Below are 18,867 nucleotides of genomic sequence, written 5' to 3'. Positions count from 1 at the left end.
CTGCTGTCACCACCTCTCCTTGATCACAAGCTTTTATATGGGGTTTGTCTTTGTCCTTTGAGACAGGGTATCACTCTGTCTCCATGGCTGCCCTGGAAGAACCCACTCGCCCGTGTGCTCCACCAGCTTCTACTACGTCTTCCTCCAAGGCCAAACTTGCTGGCCTCCTGGCCATTCTTCAGAGGAGGTGGACCGCTCCTGCCTCAGGGGCTCAGTGGTCTGCGTAGCCACCCCCAACTCTCAGAACTAGCTCTGAAGAGCAGGCTGGCCTGGAACTCACAGAGATCCCCTGCCTCTGCCTCCTGAGTGCCGGGATTAAGGGCGTGCACCACTGCCGCCTGGTGTGGTTTTGTTATTACGTCTATATATGAGGGGGTGTGCATGTGAGTGCAGATACCACAGGGGTCAAAGGTTACTGAATGCCCCTAGAGCTGAAATTACAGGGGGTTGTGAGCCACCTCATGTAGGTCCTCTGGAAGAGCAGTCCATTCTCTTAACTGTCACCTCTTCAGGGCCTGTGTGGGTATTTTGTCCGCATGGGCAGCAATTGTATGCAATTCCCACTGAGGCCAGAAGAGGGCGGCAGACTACTTGAAACTGTACTTACAGCAGCGAGCTGACCGGGGTTGCCAGGACTTGACCTGGGTCCTCTGGAAGAGTGTTCTTATAACCACTGGGCCATCTCTCCAGCCACCCGCAGGTGTCACTCCTAAAGCTCTGTCTCCCTTTCCTTCTGTCTTTTGCTCCCAGACCCTTCCGTCTACCTGATAATGACACACTTCATTTACTATTTGAGGTCACACTGTGTCTCATTTGATCAAGGCTGTAACTCCGTATTTAAGGCTAGCCTCAAACTCCTCACATAGCTGAGGATGGCCTTGAACTTCTGCTCTTCCTGCCCCTGCCTCTGAGTGCTGGGATGACAGGTCAGAGCCACCACACCTGACTTATATGTGTGGTATCCTAAAACTTTGTGTGTGGAGAAATCACATGGCCTAGATTTGGGGTGGGGGACACAGCAACAAAAACTATATAACTGTATAAAACCAACAGGTAAAACAAAAACCCCACATAACTAAACAGCAAAATCAACACATTTTAAGAAGCACAAAACACTTGAATATGCTCAATTAAGTAAAAACAAAGAGAAAAAACAGCTCAAGAACAATCAGCTTTTTCTTTTTTTTTCTTTTCTTTCTTTTTTTTTTTCAAGATAGGTTTTCTCTTGTATAGCTGGAACTCACTCAGTAGACCAGGCTGGCTTTGAAAGCAGAGATCTACCTGCTGCACCTCTCAATTGCTGGGATTAAAGGCTGTACTACCACAGCCCGGTTCAATCATTTTGACCGAAAAAAAAAAAAAAAAAAAAAGAGCGGTTTGTGAGTCCTTCCTGGGCAGTTGCCTTGACCTATTCTCTAAACAGCTCCCTAGCCAACATGGCCACCTGATTTATAACGGCAGAGGCAAATAAACAGCCACTGAGCCAGATCTGAAACCTTTGCAGACACATAAGCCTTGAAGTGACAGAGACTTCAACATTTTAAAGCCAAACCTAGGAGGTTCGTTGTTTTGAGACAGGGTTCCTCTGTGTAGCCCTAGCTGTCCTGGAACTAGCTCTGTAGACCAGGCTGGCCTCAAACTCACAGAGATCTGCCTGCCTCTGCCTCCCGAGTGCTGGGATGAAAGGCGTGCGCCGTCACACCTGGCCTTTCCATTAATTTTCAATGGAGTTTATTCTGCAGAGCCAGACATGGTGGCGCACCCCTGTAGCGCCAGTGCGCGGGCTACAGAAGCAGGACTGGTCTGCAAAGTGAGTCCTAGTCTGTGGTGCAGAGTGAACCCTTGTCTCAAAGGACCAAACAGCACACCAAGAAACAAAACAGCTGTGGTTTAGAGGCCCTTCGGGACAACCTGTCTGTCGCACAGGACGGGACAGCTCCGCAAGTCAAAGCCAAGGACAGCGTAGATGGATACAACAGGGCTGAAAGTTCAAGAGCAAACCTCCCAATCCTCAGCCAATTCATTCTGAACAACTCAACAGGGCAAGCAGGATTTTCAGCAGCTGGTGCTGGAATAGCTGGTGCGGGGCGGCCAGAGACTCACACGGTGGGAGGGGGAGGGGCTCGGGCTGGCAAAGATGGCTCTCTGACTCAAAGTGCACAAAAATGATTAACTCCCAAGGGATCACAGACCCAAATTCAGCCACTAAAACCATACCACTTCTGCAGGAACAGAATAAATCCTCATGAGGTTGGATCAGACTATTGTTACTTCACCATGATAGCAAAAATAATAGCAATACATAGACCCGACTTGATGGGCACAGGAAGCTTTTGTGCAACTGTACTGATTCGCTTAGACGGGCTGAAGAGTGAGAAGCTGGCTCCAAGGGACAGCAGCCTCCAGCACCCTGCCACAGAACCTCCATGACCACTCCCTTCTGCAGGAGCTTCTAGAACACTAGGCTTGCTGAGGGCTTTATCACCCCGGGGTTGCAGAGAGCACAACCCGTGCTCATTTCCCTTCTCACTGGCACCAGCTAGAGTCCCTGGAGAAGAGGGGGTCTCGGCTGACAAAATGCCTCTGTAAAATTGGGCTGCATGCTGTTCTCTCATGCTAATGCCATGCCGATTCCCCACAGCATACTAGAAAGAGAAGGGTCCGTTGGTGGTGCAGGCCATGGCCTGAGTCAGTGCACATCAGCTGCCCGGAGATGCTGTGGCCACCTTATTCTTGGACCACAGTGAGGAACAGGTACGAGACCAAATGCTGGCTCTGCCCCAGGGTACTAGCTTGTAGGTATCACGTTCGGTGACCTAAACACCACTAATCCATGAGTTCTGATGCTTCCTGGGCACCCTGGGCACCGGGCAGTCACTGTTCCATCCTTCCCTCCCTCCCCAACCTGGCAGGCCCCTGTTGGGCACACTGTGGCCTCACCTCTGGAGTCATCCTGCGATGGACACTGTCCCCAATTTTCATGAGCTGCATAATCACTGCCTGGATTTCTTCCTGCTGTCCCTGGCCAGGGTTGTTCTCCTCAGGCTGAGAAAGCCGACTGTGACCTGCAAGAACAGAAGTGTTCAAGAGACAGCCATTGAGTTTGTAAAGCTGTGTGTGTGTGTGAGTGTGGGTGTGAGTGTGGGTGTGGGTGTGGGTGTGAGTGTGTGTGAGTGTGTGTGTGTGGAGTGTGTGTGTGTGTGAGTGATATTTCCTCTTTCCTTCCTATAAAATAGAGTGAGGGTCAAGCCGTGTGTTTAAACTGCCTTTAGTCCACCATTTGTAGGTGCTTTGGGGACCTTGTAAAGAATCAATGTAGATAAAGAACTCCCAGATGGTGCAGGAATAGAGAAGAAAGGGATATAAATGATGGTTGTAGGGGCTGGAGAGATGGTTCAGCGGCTAAGAGCACTGGCTGCTCTTTAGGGGACCTGGGTTCAATTCCCAGCACCCAGATGCGGCTCACAGCCATCTCTAACTCCAGTTCCAAGGGATCCAACGCCCTCTTCTGGCTTCCACAGGAACCAGGCGCGCGCGCACACACACAGTAAAGCACAGACAGACATGCAGCTAAAACACTCACACACATAAATTTTGTTGTAAAAATGGCTGTTGATTAGAGGGGACCTCGGATTCAGGTCCCCAAGACCAGGACTCCTCTGAGAAGCACTTAGGTTTTTACACTGCTCTGCCTGGCTCTCAAAGCTTCCTCACTCCAACCCTAAAAGCTCAGGGGGACCAGCTCCAACAAGCTGTAGGAAGAGGTCATGTGCCCTCCCCCAACCAAAGGGAAGCACCGAAGTGGAGCTCCTGAAAAGCAATCAGCTCATCCTCCCTCCCTTCTTTTCCCCTCCCATTCTCTCCCCCTCCCCATTCTCCCTCCCTTTTTATTTTTTCTATCTCCATCCTCTTAATTTTTCTGTCTTCCTCTTTTTCCTTCTCATTTTTTTAACTTTCTCTTTCTTGTTTCTTTCCAAGATTTATTTTCTTTTCAATTATGTGCCTGAGTTGGAGGTGGGTGTGAGTCACCCAGTTGGATGCTGGGAACCACCTCCATCCAGTCAACCAGGGACCACGGAGCCCTCTCTCTAACCCCTAGAATTTTTTTTTTTTTTTAACCCCTAGAATTTACAAGCGACTTTACCTACTGAGCCATCACTCAGGACCCCTTGAAGACAGACAGTTTTATGGAAAAATGAACATGGCCGGGCAAGGTGGCACACGCCTTTAATCCCAGTGCTCAGGAGGCACAGGCAGAAGAATCTATGAATTCGCGGCCAACTTGGTCTACTCAATGGCTGACCAGGGCTACACAATGAGACCCTGTCCAAAAAATGAAAAAAGAAAGAAAGAGAGAAAGAAAGAAAGAAAGAAAGAAAAGGAGACTATTATTATTAAAAAAAAAAAAGTGGGTGGTGGTGGCATACGCCTTTCATCTCAGCACTGAGGAGAGGCAGATAGATCTCTAAGTTTGAGGCCAGCCTGGTCTACAGAGAGAATTCCAGGAAAGCCAGGGCTACACAGAGAAACCCTGCCTTGAAAAACCATAATAATAACAACAACAACAACGATGATGAAAACAATTAAAATAATGAATATTTTAAAATAAATGTGACCTATTTTAGTTGATTTGAAGTTCATAATTAGTTTCTCTCACCAGTGGCTCAGCGCTAATAGGAACTTCGAGCTTTAGTATAGTGAGTTGTAATGGTAAAAGTAAAATGTAGCGGATCCCCAAGTGGCTGCAGCAGGCAGCGAGCTATGAGACCACGCGGCAGGTCCCCGAGGGGCTGCAGCGGGCAGCGAGTCCCAGGCAGGGAGCCGCTGGTGGGCGAGACCTCGATGGGCAGTCAGCCGGGTAGGTACGCCATGCAGAGTGAGGTTGGACAGCTATGGAAGGGAAGGGGAGGAGGTGAGGGGAAAAGGAGGAAGAGCAGAGTGTGGAGAGGAGAGAAGTGGGGAGAATGGAGCTGGAGCGAGGCAGTCTTGGGGGAGAAGATCAGCTTGCCTCTGCAGACTGGGGAGGGAGTGGGCGTGGCTTGTCTCTTAACGGGACAAAGCAGACCATTACATGAGGCAGTTAGAGATTTTTACGAAGAGATAAATGAGTTTCCCACTGTCTTCTTGCAGTTCATTTTTTTAAAGAATTTGATTAATTTATGTGTACATGGGGTGTGATACCCTTGGAGGTCAGATGAAAGGGTATCACATTCCCTGGAGCCATAGACAGCTGTGAGACCAACATGTGGGTGCTGGGACCAAACCCAGGTCGTCTGCAAGCAGCCACCTCTCCAGCACCTTAACTTTTAAACAATACACTTAATGTTCAAGTTTATGTTCCCAATAGTGAGAAAAAGCACATTCTAAGTGAAATATTTATCTTAGCTTGATGCTGACCCTTACCTGTGTTTCTTGGCATAGCTGGAACTGGCCGTCTGCCGGCAAGCTGGGTCTTGTACTTCTCAGAAGAAAGAAGCTTGTTTTGCCCACGGTGATCTGTAACAATGTTACTTTGAGAGTTCGATTCTGAACTTCTTTGGGTTTATAAACAGTGCTATCCTGGGATGTTTGTTGTTTTCCCTGTTGAAATATATACTCCCGGGGGAAGGCGTGTGACACGCCTTTAATCTCAGGTCTCAGGAGGCTGAGGCCGGCTGATCTCTGTAAATTTGACGTCAGCCTGGTCTGAGTTCCAGAACTGCCAGGGCTACACAGAGAAATCCTGTCTCGAAAAATAAAAAAAAAGCTGGGTGGTGGTGGCAGCATCGGTGTACACCTTTAATCCTAGCACTCGGGAGGCAAAGCAGGCAAATCTCTGTGAGTTCGAGGCCAGCCTGGTCTACAAGAACTAGTTCCAGGACAGCTAGGACTACAGGGAAACCCTGTCTCAGAAAACAAAAGCAAAACAAAAAAAAATAATAAAATACATCCTTAGACAGTGTTCCCAGTAAATATTTTGATGTGTTATAATGAATAGCAATGCTTTGATTTTTCCACAAACATGGGTTCATGGGTGGTTAGAGGAAGAAGGTGCTCTTTAATATTTTTCTTTTCATTTCAATTTTATTTTATACATAGAGATGCTTAGCCTGCAGGTATATAAATGTGCACCGGGTGCATTCGGCGGCCTCCCTAGGACTGGGGGAGTTACAGATGTTTCTGAGATACTATTTAGATGCTAGGATCAGAACTGCTGAACCATCTCCCCAGTCACTCTAAGGTGTTTTTTTTTTTACTTTTTTTTTTTTTTTTGGTTTTTCGAGACAGGGTTTCTCTGTGGCTTTGGAGCCTGTCCTGGAACTAGCTCTGTAGACCAGGCTGGTCTCGAACTCACAGAGATCCGCCTGTCTCTGCCTCCCGAGTGCTGGGATTAAAGGCGTGCGCCACCATCGCCCGGCTCTAAGGTGTTTTTATATGTTTGTTTTGATTTTTTTTTTTTCGAGACTGGGTTTCACTGTAGCTTTGGAGCCTATCCTGGCACTAGTTTTGTAGACCAGACTGGCCTTGAACTCACAGAGATCTGCCTGCCTCTGCCTCCTGAGTGCTGGGATTAAAGGCATGTGCCACCATTGCCCAGTCTTGTTTTGGTTTTTCGAGACAGGGTTTCTCTGTGTGTTTCCTTGGCTGTTAGTTGATCTGATCTGTAGGCCAGGCTGCCCTTCAACTCACAGAGATCCACCTGCCTCTGCCTCCTGAGGGCTGGGATTAAAGGGGTGTGCCACAACCACCAGGCTCCTTTTTGTGGGGGAGGGAGAAGCAGGGTTTCTCTGTGGTTTTGGATCCTGTCCTGGAACTTGCTCTGTAGACCAGGCTGGCCTCGAACTCACAGAGATCCGCCTGCCTTTGTCTCCCAAATACTGGGATTAAAGGTGTGTGCCACCACCACCCGCCCCCTTTTTAAAATAAATTTATTTTTATTTTATGTGCATTGGTGTTTGGCCTGCATATATGTCTGTGTGAGGATGTCAGGCTCCCTGGAACTGGAGTTAGAGACAGTTGTGACCCACCATGTGGGTGCTGGGAATTGAACCTGGGTCCTCTGGAAAAGCAGCCAGTGCTCTTAACTGCTGAGTCATCTCTCAGTGGGAATTTGTTTTGGTTTGTGACTTCAGAAGGCACAGAGGATCTGGAGGAGTTCGTGGCACGTGGTGATAGCTCTCTATGTCACCACCACCACAAGCAGGTAAAGGATGCTGGAACTCAAGATGTGGTGCAATTGCACAACGGAGCACTACACAGCAGAGACACATAACGACATCTTGAAATCTGAGGCAAATGGATGGGTCTAGAAAACACCATATTGAGTGAGGTAACCCAGACCCAGAAAGGTAACTATAATAAGTACTCACTCATAAGTTTAAACATAAAGCAAAAAAAACCAGCCTACAGCTCACAATCCCAGAGAACCTAGACCCTAAGGGAGACATACATGAATCTAATCTACGTGAGAAGTAGAAAAAAGACAAGATCTCTGAGTAAATTGGGAGCGTGGGGATCATAGGAGAAGGTAGAAAGGAGGGGGGAGGAAAGGAGGGGAGCAGAGAAAAATATATAGCTCAGTAAAAACAATAATAAAAAGGAATGCTGGAACTCATCAGGTTTTCTCTTCCCCCGCCATTTTATTCAGTCTGGGTCCCCCATCCTATGGAATGGTTCCACCCAAATTCAAGGTAGGTCTTCTTTTCCAGTCGGTGGACGGCCCTCACACGCGCGTACCCAGGGTCCAAGAAGGGTCTGAGCCAGTGCGGTAACAAAGCTTAACCTTCAGGAATTCTGTAGTGAGTTCTAAGCCAGCCCGGGAGGCCGCGGAGAGACCCCTGTGTTCTTCTTGCTCGTGACCGCAGTCACGGCTCCAGTGGAGAGAACCCAGCCAACAGTGTGAGTCCCAGGGTGGGCATGGGAGCTGAAGGAGGCGGGGACCGCACCTCGGGGTGAGGGGTTCGTTCGGACAGCCCCTCGTGCTGCAAGTGACATGTATATCGCTGCTCTTCTCCAGAAGGCATCACCATAGCTGCCCACTTCTGGTAGGTTCCATTCCCAGCAAGCTCCATGTCCTGAGTTCTGTCCTCCCCATCCCTCTGGCAGGTCAGGGTAATCTTCAAGGGGTAGCACCTCAGGGTGACTTCTGGTCCCGGTCTGAGTGTCGGGTCACACTTGTTTCGGGGGAATCTACACACAGCAGTGTCTCCTCTTGAAAAGCCACTTGATGCGCTTGCCCTGCGAGAAGGCCCTGCAGCCTCAGCAACGCCAGCCATCGCTCCCATGCGCAGGAAGAGCTGATCCGCCTTGCCTGCCACGGTTCGGATCCTCCTTCAGGGAGATGTAATCTTGGTCCTCGCTAGGAGGCGCTCTCCTTGCTTCTAGCGCGATGCCACAACGGATCAGCCACTGCAGGGTGTGAGCCCCTGCTGACTGTGGTTGTGGTAACCCAGCAGGGCCGTCCGGAGCGAGCTGCGACGCTGTCGGGACTCACGGTCTGTGTGTGGCTCACGTCTGTGAAGTCGGACTTCTGGTGGCCTGGCGGGTGGCACTGTCCGGATACCGCAGGCTGCGGGGCCGGGACAAGGGCTTGGTCAGGACCACGGCGTCTGAGAATAGCTGGAGGAGCGCACCGGGCCCCATAAGACCTGCAGACCTTGAAATGGCAGTTCCTGTTTCTCTCTAGGGACTTTCTAGCGCTGTGCAGCAGGGAACACCATGGCCCCGAGTGGCTTTCTGCACAATTTAGTGAGAGTGAGCACGTTATTAGGAAATCACAGTTTTGTTTTGTTTTTGTTTGTTTGTTTGTTGGGTTTTTTTTTTTTTGGTGCCGTTTTAAGTCTCCAGAAAGTGGCTTCAGGACTGTTTTATTAGCGCTGGAGAGAAAAAAATAACAGGGCGGGCAAACTATAAATCTTAGCAGCTGCGGGGAGAGGGGGGGTGCAGAAGAGGAAGGAAATCATGACTTTTGAGTTAGGGTCAGCAGTGGCGGTCTAGAGGCAGCTGCAGAAAGGAGCAAACAGGTGTCTTCACCATGGCACTGTCAGGGCAAGCAGGCATGCTTGTGGTTTGGCTGGATGCTCAAGGAGTCAGAAGAGGGGAGAGCAAAGTTACACCACCTGTTGTTCCTCCTCTCTTCCCCCTTCCTCCACCCTCCTTCTCCTCCCCTGCTTCCATCCTCCTTTTTCTCCATCTCCTCTCCATCTTCTCTCCCTACTACAGGGTCTCACCATGCTGCCCTGGCTCTCCTAGAAGCCTAAACCAGGCTGACTTGGAACTTACCTGCCTCGGCCTTCCAAATGCTGGGATTAAAAACATAGGTTGGGAGCCAGGTGTGGTGGTGCACACCTTTAATTCCAGCACTTGGGAGGTAGAGGCAGGTGGATCTCTGTGAGTTCCAGGCCAGCCTGGTCTACATAGCAAGTTCCAGCGCTGTCAGTACACAGATGAATCCTGTCTTGGAGGGCGGGACACAAAACAAAACAAACAGCAACAACAGGAAAAAAAGATGGGCTGGGAAAGTTACCCTTTTGAGTTAAAAAGCTGGGCAGACTTAGCAACGGGGAAAAATGCCTTCGGTGGTGGTGGAGTTTTTGAGATAGGGTCTCAAGTAGCCTAGGTGGGTCTTGAACTTGCTGTGTTGTAGGATCTGGTCTTGAACTCCTGATACGCCTGCCCTCCCCCTCCTTAGTCCTGGGATTATAGGTGTACACCACCTCTGCCTCCCAAGTGCTGGGATTAGAGGCGTGGACCATCCCACCTGGTATATGCAGGGCCAGGGGTCAAACCCAGGATTTGTATGTGCTTGCTAATTTTCCACTAGAGCTTCCAGATCACCCCTGCAGAAGCTGGGAAACCCCATCTGCGCTGCTTCCCCCAGCCCAGACAGCGCTAAAAATCTCTGATCAAGGCATGGCTCCCAAAGCCCAGTTTCACGTTGCTGGCAGCCAGTACAACCTGCCTTCCCAACCAGACCAGCCCACCCAAGTGCCTGTTCTGGGCTTACCCTCTGGTCATTCTTGAGGATAGTCTTAGTTCCTGGCTGGCATGTCACCACCCCTCACCTAAGATCTATAAACCTTCCCTGCTTTAGTGTGTGGTAGGAGGGAGCAACTTCTCTGGCCTCCTTCTGAGTCCAGTAGACCCACCTGGGAGTGCTTTGTTCTCAGTAAGCCTGTTGCTATACTTGTAACTTAACTTGATTCAACTTTCTGCGCCAGCGGGGAAACTTACTATCTGGAAAAAAAAAACTCTGCCAACTGAGCACATCCTCAGCCCCTGTTCCTTTTATACCTACATTCTTTTTTTAAAAAATATTTATTTATTATGTATACAATGTTCTGTCTGTGTGTATGTCTGCTGGCCAGAAGAGGGCGCCAGATCTCATTACAGATGGTTGTGAGCCACCATGTGGTTGTTGGGAATAGAACTCAGGACCTCTGGAAGAACAGTCAGTGCTCTTAACCTCTGAGCCATCTCTCCAACCCTATACCTACATTCTTGACTTCAAAAACATTAAGATTTATATTGTTTTTAACTGTGTGCAGGTGAGTGCGGTGCTTGAGGAAGCCAAAGGCATCAGACGCCTTGGTATAGTAGTCATTACATGTGCCTATGGGTTTTTGTTTTTTGTTTTTTCCGAGACAGGGTTTCTCTGTAGCTTTGAAGCCTGTCCTGGAACTAGCTCTTGTAGACCAGGCTGGCCTCGAACTCACAGAGATCCGCCTGCCTCTGCCTCCCGAGTGCTGGGATTAAAGGCGTGCGCCACCACCGCCCAGCTGGCATGTGCCTATGTGCCTGGCTTTAGAAGTATCTAACATTTAGGAATGGTAGACCAGATCTCCTTTAGTCTGTTTTTCCCATGATCCTCTGGAGTGACAAGGGGAGGACTTTAAAACCACAGTGTAAATGGTACCACAGCGAGCCAAGCTCTCTTGGGGTACAGATTCTTTCTATAGCACACCTGTGGGGAAATGTCTTGGCACCTTAGTTTTTGACAGAGTGGAGCAACTGGCCTATGGTCTAGAGGACATTTAATGGCAGAGGAGCATGGCTGTCAAGACTCAGCTGCAGCCTCCTTGAACACACTTCTAGCTTCTTCAAGTCCACATGACTGTCTGTTGGTTAAGACGTTTTGTTGTTCCAGGACTGAGAATATGTTTAGGGACAGGGCGGCCTCAAACTCAGTATGTAGCCAAGAACCTTACGGCCGGCCTCCCACAGTGGCTTTGAAGCATTGAAAGCCTGAAGTTCATGGCTTCTAATTCTCGGTTAGAATGTATATTTTAAGGTTTGCAAACTGGTTTTTCTTTTCAAATGAAGTTATTTAAAACTCATATGAGGTAGGGGCCCGAGAGAGGGCTCAGAGGTTAAGAGCATGTGCTGCTCTTGCAGAGGACCCGAGTTCAGTTCCCAGCAACCACATGGTGGCTCACAGCCTTTGTAACCCCAGTTCCAGGGAATCCAGTGCCCCCTTATGACCTCTAGAGACATGGCAGGTGTAGGCAAAACACCCATACGCATAAAATGAAAAAAAAAACTTTTAAAAAAATAAATCAATCTTTTAAAAATCATATAAAAATACAATTTGACTGGGCTACATCAAAAAACAAAAACTTGCCAGATGGTGGTGGTACACACACCTTTAATCCCAGCACTCAGGAGGCAGAGACAGCCAGATCTCTGTGAGTTCGAGACCAGTCTAGTCTACAAGGTGAGTTTCAGGAAAGGCTCCAAAGCTACACAGAGAAACCCTGTCTCAAAAAACAAAACAAACAAAAGAGCCCCACAACTCATACAAGGTAACAAAAACCTTCCCAGTATCCAATATTGGATTTGAGAATACAAATTGAACATCACAAACACAGCCATCACTACTGACTCACGGCCCGTTTGTGAACCAGTAGCCAGAGTGAGCTGAGACAAACAGCATCTTACAGCCGACACTGAAGCCTGCGGTACCCCATTCCCTATTTCCTGGTACCCCTTTCCGCTCCCTACAGGAGAAAACTCTCCTTGCATCTGGATGCTCAAACTGAGCACTCTGGGTTTGTAAACAGTCAAGGCTCTGAGATGAGCTTCTGCCCTCTTCAAAAGTATAACTTGCAGTGTTTATAGACAGCTCTGTGGGCTACCGTTCATTACTAGTGACTCATCTTTTGTTTACTTATTATATATTTGTTTGTTTAATTTTATGTGTTTGTTTGGCCTCTGTATACTCAGGAGCCATGAAGGTCAGCAGAGCCATCAGACATCCTGGACCTGGAGTTACAAGTGGTTGTGAGCTGCCATGTGGGTGCCGGGAATTGAACCTGGGTCTTCTGCAAGAGCAGCCAGTCCTTATGAACCATCTCTCCAGCACCATTTTTTTTTTTTTTTTGGACAGGGTGTCACTGTGTAGCCATGGCTGTCTTGAGAATTGCCATATAGACCAAGATAGCCTTGAATTCACAGAGATCCGCCTGCCTCGGATTCCTGAGTGCTAGGGTTAAAGTTATACACTACCACAGCTGGCTTCATTTAGCTTTTCTTTTTTCTTTCTTTCCTTTTTGTTTGTTTGTTTTGTTTTGTTTTGTTTTTGAGACCAGGTTTCTCTGTGTAATAGTCCTGGCTGTCCTGGAACTCACTTTGTAGACCAGGCTGGGCTCCAACTCACAGAGATCTGCCTGCCTCGCCTCCTGAGTGCTGGGATTAAAAGCCACCACTGCCCGACTGGTTTTCTTTCTTTTTTAGAGAAACCCTGTGTCAAGAGCCAACTTTCAATAGATCGCAGCAAGGGAGCTGCTCTGCTATGTAAGAAACCCTGACCCAAAGCCGGAGGTAGTGGTGTACGTCTTTAATTCCAGCACTGGGGAGGCAGAAGCAGACAGATTTCCATGAGTTCAAGAACAGCCTGGTCTATAAAGTGAGTTCCAGGACAGGCTCCAAAGCTGCAGAGAAACCCTGTTTAGAAAAAACAAACAAACAAAACAAGAAAAGAAACCCTGACTCAGAAGTAGATCTAAAAATGGTTTAGTGCCAGGGTCCATACCAACAAGTATTAAGCTGAAGGCCTAGAGGGTGGCGCTCTTGCTAGCTCAGCTTGCTTCTCTTTTCTGTTGTTTGTTTGTTTGGATGGTTTTGTTTTTGTTTCTGTGTTAACAGTTCTGGCTGTCCTGGAACTTGCTTTGTAGACCATGCTGACCTCGAGCTCACTGAGATCTGCCTGCTTCTGCCTTCTAAGTGCTGGGACTAAAGGAGTGTGCCACTACTGCCTAGCTTGCTTTTTCTTAATGTATTTATTTTTCTCTTTAAATAACCTAACTAGACTGTCTGGCCGGCAAGCCCCAGGGCTCTTCCTGTCCTCAGAGGCAGGATACAAACATATGCTGCCTCCACACCTGGCTTTTTACAGATCCAAATTGAGGTCGTCATGGTTGCGCAGACCATACTTCCCAGCGGAGCATGGTGGTAAAGAGGTGTAATTGTAGTAGTTAGAGGGTTGAGGCAGGAGGATTGCCACAAGTATGAGTCCAGCCTAAGCTACAAAGTAAGTTCCAGGCCAGTGGGACTCTGTCTCTAAATAAATACAATAAATCCATACATAAATAACAAGCAAAGTAAAGTATCGATTAGGAGTGTGGAGGAGTATCCCAGGAAGCAGTGAGATGGAATTGTCTCTCTGTATGGCCAGTAAGGATGGTGCTGTGAAATTTCAGTTAATACGTGTTACATTATTTTTTTTAAGATTTATTTATTTATTATGTATACAACATTCTGCCTCAATGTATGCCCGCACACCAGAGGAGGGTGCCAGATCTCAGTACAGATGGTTTGGAGCCACCATGTGGTTGCTGGGAATTGAACTCAGGACCTCTGGAAGAGCAGTCAGTGCTCTTAACCTCTGAGCCATCTCTCCAGCCCGTGTTACATTATTTTGTGCTGTGGAACATTTGTTTTAATGATGCAAAGATGTGTTGCTTTTGTTTATGCTGCAATGGTTTAACTCTGTGAAGCTGTGTTACTTTGCCTGTCTAAAGCATCTGATTGGTCCAATAAAAAGCTGAACGGCTGGTAGCTAGGCAGGAGAAAGGACAGGTGGGACCGGCAGGCAGAGAGAACTCCGGGAGAGATCTAGGAGAGAGAGAGAGAGAAGGAGGAGAATTCTGAAGGTCAGCCACTCAGCTATACTGCAAATCACAGAGTAAGAAGAAAAAAATAGGAATATAGAAATAGAGAAAGATAAAAGCCCAGAGGCAAAAGGTAAACAGGATAATTTAAGTTAAAAAAACAAAACTGAGCCGGGCGGTGGTGGCGCACGCCTTTAATCCCAGCACTCGGGAGGCAGAGGCAGGCGGATCTCTGTGAGTTCGAGACCAGCCTGGTCTACAAGAGCTAGTTCCAGGACAGGCTCCAAAACCACAGAGAAACCCTGTCTCGAAAAACCAAAAAAACAAAACAAAACAAAACAAAACTGACTAGAAATAAACCAAGCTAAGGCCGGGCTGGGTGCGGGTCCCCAAAGAGTAAAAGAAGAACAATTCCAGGACTGGGGTCAGCTGACCTGCTTTATTATCCCATAAATGCAGCCGTAGTTTAACACCCTTGAGCATTGTTTGCTGCTGTCTTGATTTTCTTATGAAAATCTGGATGCTAAAAGATCGCCTTTTGGTGGTTTAGAAGTTTCAAAGGTTGTAAAACATCACGAGTTCTGCGGTACTGGCAGCAGAGGCCATGTTTTTAGGGAATGAAATTAATCCTGTAATTGAGCGAACCTGTATTGCCTTCCGAACCGGCCATGATAAATGATGAAAGTTCCCGGCCTGCCAGTTTGGCTTTCGAAAGAGTCTCAGGTGAAAACTATAGCTCCGAGGCTTGATATTTGGGGATACATTAAATAAAAAATAAAGTTATAAAAGTCAGCTTGAATACATTTTTCATATGCTACCTATAATTTGATGTTTATTCAAAATCAGTGCCATGCCTGATATGCTGACATATGAAATTTAATTTAAAAAGCAACCCTTTTAATTTTAACTATTAATTAAAATGTATGTTATTGAGTGTGTCCTCTAGGTAACAGGTATTATGTGTTAGGTCAGGATTGATAAAGGGGATGTAGAGATAAAAGAGGAGGCCACTTTTCCCTTATTCAGAACAAGGGAGGCAGCTGTCTCTCCATGTAGAGTCGGTGCCCTGGGGCTCAGGGGCAGAAGAGGGAACTTTTGGGAGAAAAGTTTTATTGGTGGGTGTGTTTCTGGTGGTGCCAAGGCCTAGTGATCACAGTGGATGTTCTCATTACTATGTTGGCTTTCTTGGTAGGCAGGTGGCTTCTGTATGTTTTAAGGGTTTCTCTGTTCTTGGCTGTCCTGGAACTAGTTCTGTAGACCAGGCTGGCCTTCAACTCAGAGATCCACCTGTCTCTGCCTCCTGAGTGCTGGGATCTAAAGGTGTGCGCCAACACCACCAACCAGCAGGTGTTTTTATCAGAAATGCCTAGGTGGGAGTTTTTCAGCTCCTTCGAAGTTCACTGTTTTAGGTCATTAAGTCTAGTGTTGTCTGAGACAGGGTCTCGAGTAGCCCAAGCTGGCCTCCAACTTGTGAGATGGCTATATTGGTTGTTTTGGGTTTTTGTTTTTTGTTTTTTTTTTTGTTGTTTTGGTCAACTTGACACAAACTAGAGTCACCTGGGCAGAGAGGGCCCTCAATTGAGGCATTGCCTCCATCCTTGAACTGTGTGTATAACTGACACTTTTTTTAATTAATGAAGTTTGTGCAATCTTTGTGATTGTATAATCAACCGGTCTAATAACTTTTTGAAGTACAAAAGCCCACCGGATCCGGTGACAGTGAGTGATGAAGCCACTTTCCTCCTTCCAGGTTTTCCCCATGACGGACACATTTACAGGTAACACAACCAGCTTTCTAATAATTTGCTTCCAGGCGATGTGAAGCCTATGGAACTTGGTTTGCTATAGCGGGTTGATCCGTGAAACGCAAAGGTTGAAAAGAAAAAAACTTTTTCCTTTTCATTTCTCTTTTCTTTTTCTTCCTTTGGGCTACAATTCCTATCCCTCCACCACACAAATGTTTGGGGAGGCGAGGCTCGTTAATTCAGGGAGCGTGAGCAGTCCTGGGGCGGCCGAGCTTCTCTTGGCCTAGACGGGGCTTGCTCTTCCGTTCCATAGGATGACGCTAGCGTGGGTGGCGCGCACTGCGGACCGCCGGAGCGGAGGGAGGCGGCCTCCGCGGACGCAGCAGGCGAGGCCCCGGCCTAGGACCTAGAACGCGGCGGGGGGCGGGGCGTCCCGCGCGGCCTTCCCGGCGTGCCCCGCGCGGGGGTGGGGGACTCTTATCTTGAAGGACCGGGTGACTCAGCCGCGTGGCCCGGGCGGGGGGCGGAGACGTGCGGTGGCCGGAGCTCAGCGGGAACCGGCGGCGGCGGCTGCTCGCTCGCGTCCCGGGCGGCTTCGGGGCTCCGGGGCCGAGAGCGCGGCGTCGGGGGACCGGTGAGTGGCGGGCCGGGCCTGGCGGGCGGGCTGAGGATGGCGGCGGGCGCGGAGCGGAGGCCTTGGGGCCCTGCGCGGGCTCCTCCCCGGCCTGAGGAGAAAGGCCCCTGGGCGAGCGAGCGGCGCGGCCTCGAGGGGAGCCCGGGCTGGGGAAGGTTGGTCACGCTTCCCACGGGACTCTGGACCCTTTCGTCGCGGCCTGTCGCCCCTCTGTCGTCATCGCAGGCCGAGTGCAGAACCGGTAGTTTTCTTGCCAGTAACAAGAACTTTTATTTTTTTAGAGCAGAGTCTCAGGCTTGTGCCGTCAAAAAACAGTTCCCTTCGTGGGCATTTGTCATTCTTTCTGAACATTTCTGGGTTGGGCGCCGATTTACTATTTGGAATTGAATCTCATCCTATAAATGAGAATTCAGCAAACGAACAAGACAAATAAGGAGCTCTTTGGCCGGCTTAAGAAGATGCATTTCTGAGCGCTTTCACGGTGCCCGGCTGCTGATAAGTCAGTAGTTACCAGGAAGTTTGATATATTTTTATCTTTTTAATGGTCTCCCAAAGTGTTGGAATAATATTAGTTGTGGTGAATCTCTTTTTTAATTGATTTTTATTGAGCTCTACATTTTTCTCTGCTCCCCTCCCTAGTTGTGGTGACTCTTGAATTAGAACGTCAACCCCACTCTTAAAGAACAAAAACAAACCCTAAGTAGCAGGTCTCAAACGTGCTTGTCCCCGTTAAAGGTTGCAGGGCTCTACACGGCTCTCAGAAACTGATTCGAGACATCTGGGTGGGCCCCTGAGTCGGCAGTGTGAGCAGGCACCCACCCCCTCACTTGGGCGGTACTGGTAAGCCCGGACCAGACCTTGGGAAACCAGAATTAGCTTGGCCTGAGAATAGTAAAAAACTGTCCAGTGCCTTTCCCTTTTTGTTGACTTACTCGTCTCGGTGCGTAACCAGACAGGAGTCGAGAAGTCCTGACTCCGGAAGGCAGTGTGAGAAGGGATAGTATTTTCTGAAACCCTGACATCAGGGTAGGAAATGGCTTTCATACATATCCTGTTATTGCCTTGGTAGTAGAAAGATCATTTGTATCTGGCTAACTTGCCCTGTTTCTTTCCGGAGCCCGTCGCTAGGAGCTAGGAGCATCAGAGCGTGAGCTGTGCCCTTAGGTCGAGTCTCCCTCCCCAGCTGTCTTCACCCCACAGTACCGGCTCCGCAAAGTTCCCATAGCCTGTCGGTCTTGAGTTCTCTGGGATGTACACCAGCAGATGGGCGTTTGGTTCTTCACTTTCTGAATGTCTGAGTAATGCCTATCTTATGCAAAACACTGAGGCCATTTTCTGAGCAGTATCCCAAATATGGCCCAGATTTCCCTTGCTCTCTGGCAGAAAGAGGGTTGGATTACCTCCACATCTGCCGAAAGGTGTTTTCTACTTCTTATTGCCCCTTCAGATAGGCTCCACAGGTGGCCTTAAAATAAAGTAGCCATAGTTTTTTGGCATTTTTCTTGGCTTTGGTGTCTTTTTGGATATCTGGCTTCGCTTACTGATGGGTTGTTGTGGTGCTGTAGTACTGATCATCTTCTCGCATCTGTCCCAGATCTGACCTCCCAAGCTTCTGTAGCTAATTGGAGTGGGAAATGGAAGAGAACTGTTGGAGTGTTCAGTGATGTAGTGGGAAGCTCAGTCACTGGAATGTGACACGTAAAGGACCGAGGGACCCTGTTATAAATAATGGGCCTCACACCTCCTCATCTCTCAGGGAAGTAACCCGCTTGTGTGTGAGGCCCTAGGTTTGGTCCGCAACACGAAAGGCTGAGAGATGAGACGGTTCCTAGCCTGCTGTTCTTCCCTCTTAATTATCTTTTTAGCGGCTTCCAAAGGGAAAGGGTGCAAAGAAGAAAAAAGTGAAGGCGGTGGAGAGACTTTCCCATGACCACAGAGCCAGTGCTATCCGGGACCCTGGGGAATGTGTTCTGACTGTTCCTGAGGGAAAGAAGTGCCAAGAGCGCTCAGTCACCAGGTCAGGAGCTGGAGATGAGTAGCCAGAGGGCGAGGGAGAGCAAGCGGGCAAAGCCAGCTCACTGTTTGAAAACATTGGCTTTAGGAAAGAATTAATAGAGATGGGCGTTGAGCAGTTGCGAGCACGGCAGTGTCTAGAGCGTCTGCAGTTGTGTTGGGCTGCTGTTGTCACTGTTAGGTATTAGGTTGGGGTTTGCATGTATGTCTACCAGGTGTGGCAATATATACCTTTAACTCATGCTGTGCCCTCGAGATGAGGTTGTTAGATCCCTTGATGTAGGTGCTGGGAACGGAATCCAAGTGTACAAGAGGCTCTTGATTACTGAGCTATCTCTTCAGCCCATTTTGTTTTCTGAGAAAGAGTCATGTGTAGTTTACACTTTTT

General features: G+C 48.6%; 1 protein-coding gene across 1 annotated transcript in view; it reads left to right on the top strand.

Annotated features, from left to right (window-relative positions):
- The first annotated feature begins 16,320 nt into the window (after positions 1-16,320).
- Positions 16,321-18,867, top strand: part of Kctd20 (potassium channel tetramerization domain containing 20) — a 22,745-nt gene continuing 20,198 nt past the window's right edge. Inside the window, 1 exon segment of the mRNA XM_005372521.3 lies at positions 16,321-16,466. The gene's annotated coding sequence lies outside the window, so the exon portion shown is untranslated.

This window comes from Microtus ochrogaster, linkage group LG2 (assembly GCF_000317375.1).
Source record: "Microtus ochrogaster isolate Prairie Vole_2 linkage group LG2, MicOch1.0, whole genome shotgun sequence".
NCBI lineage: Eukaryota > Metazoa > Chordata > Mammalia > Rodentia > Cricetidae > Microtus > Microtus ochrogaster.
The sequence above is the reverse complement of the archived record's forward strand: the minus strand, read 5'-3'. Positions and strand labels throughout refer to the sequence as shown.